Here is a 2,123-nt window from a genome sequence, read left to right as displayed (position 1 = left end):
TTGATTCCCTTTGATGCTGATTTTGGCTTGATTTTCTGGACTCTTGAGAATTCTCTGTATTTTCTATGATTTCCATTGCAGTGTAAAATGGAGTTATTTCTTTCAATCCCTCCAAATTCTAGGCCTTTCCCCTCACTAGTAGGTCTTGCTGCTATCCATGTTTCATCTTTCACCTACAATGGAAATTAGGGAAGAGTTTGATCACATGTGCCCGACAAAAACATATCATGTAAACTATCTTTCTGAAGTTTTATATGCCTTAAAAGAATGGAGTGAAAGAGGGGAAATTTATTTATGATTAAATAAATTTTCAAGATATTTTCCTAGTCATATTTATTTCCAATGGATTATTTGATTTGCCAACCTTTGCATGGCAATTTAGTTTGTAAAGACTATCCTAAGTTGCAAAAACTGTCCTGCCAAATGATTTCAAAATGATTTGTCCTATCAAGCGAATTCCAAAATGACTTATGATTCAGACCCATGAAAAATTACAAAATGAGTACCATGACATCTATCAATCCCTGGATGCCTCCAAAACAGTTCTGAGAATTGCCAAACATCCTTTATTCTCTGGTTGATTTCCAAAACTGATGCTCCAACGTTTAGAAGGCATTTTAAAGGCATTAAATATATGGATCCCAGGTTTCTGGATGTACACAATAAAGTGGGTTTTTTGTTGTTGTTGTTGTTGTTTGTTTGTTTGTTTTATGGAGGAGTGAGTCTAGGAAATAGAGGGGAGGCCTAGAGCCTAATGCAAAAATCAATAAAAAAATTAGCCAGCCAACATTAGTCCAGTTGCTATTCTGGCTACCAGGAACTCCTTGGTTCTGTTCATTAATTTTCGTATTGTGTTTACTCAAGAATTGCACTGTTTAGTTACCAAACAACTCCGGAAACGGCTAAGAGATGTGAGTTACCACTCCACTGCTATTTTCTGCTGGTGTTTTATAAGATCTTTGGTTTTTACACAGGAATATCTTTCAGTTATTCAGTTCATCAAATTGAAACCTGTTATCTCCCATTCCACCACTGATCAGTTTAAATTGCTTTAAGAAGAAACTTGTGAAATAAGATGCTGTTATGGAACTTCCATACAACAATTGTTTCACATTTATTTTGTAAGAAATCTCTAAAACTCTACTGACATTTCCTGCATCTCTAGAGAAAAGCAGAGATAAGACTCCCTCTCCTGAAAATTAGGTGCTATTCCAACCACATTTCTCACCAGTTGTTTAAAAAAAAAAAAAAAAAAAAAGTGTTTTTCTTAGTTATGCGAACGTATGACAATGGTCAACTGTTCCTTAAACAATAAAAGAACTGTGAAAATAAAAGGGCTTTGGAATCCACCAGAGCTTCACACCACATTCCCTTACTTGAGAACCAAGGACTGTAACCACGGTCCAGTTTATGCCCGAGTAAACCTTGCTGCTTCACTTCATATGGCTTACTTTAAAACTGACTTGTTTTTCTTACTTCCTTTTCTTCTTGCCCCTCCCCATCCCTAAGAGCAGAGTGGCAGGCGGGAACAAGACTAACATTTTTCCTGTCCTAGGGTAACCTATCATATTCTTCTCTACCCTAAGTGTCAGGCCGGCAATACCAAAGAAACTCCAAACCCGGGAACTGAAGCAACCGCTCTCTCAAGAACGCCGATGAGCACTAATTAATATATCTACTGACAATATTTGGATCTCACCCCTCTTTTTTAAAGCTCTGTGTTCCCCCTGACAGAATCACAGCCTCTGGGACAGGAATTCCGTGTTTTTCCTTTGCTAGCAAATCAGTTAAACTCTTTTCCTTTTTCTAAAACCATTGTCCTCCTTATTGGATTACCAATGGAGACAAGGACCTTCGTATCAGGACTACATAGCAAGATAAGTCTTTGACCTCTGGAAACCGTTAAGCACCCTCCTGTAATAAGGTACTATTCCGCGGCACAGTCGTTATAGCAAGGGTATTTCAGGAACCCAGCAGGCTTGATCAACAGTTCACCGCTTGCAGGAGCGGGAAAGGCCAGCGGCGCCTACAATTCCCAGCAGGCGCCGCGGCAGCGGCCTTCACGCACTCGCTGCCCAGACCCTGGGAAAAGGACTCCGCCGCGGGGCTTCTGGGAAAGAAAA

Source organism: Callospermophilus lateralis, chromosome 10 (assembly GCF_048772815.1).
Source record: "Callospermophilus lateralis isolate mCalLat2 chromosome 10, mCalLat2.hap1, whole genome shotgun sequence".
NCBI classification, from domain to species: domain Eukaryota; kingdom Metazoa; phylum Chordata; class Mammalia; order Rodentia; family Sciuridae; genus Callospermophilus; species Callospermophilus lateralis.
This window is presented reverse-complemented; position numbering follows the sequence as displayed.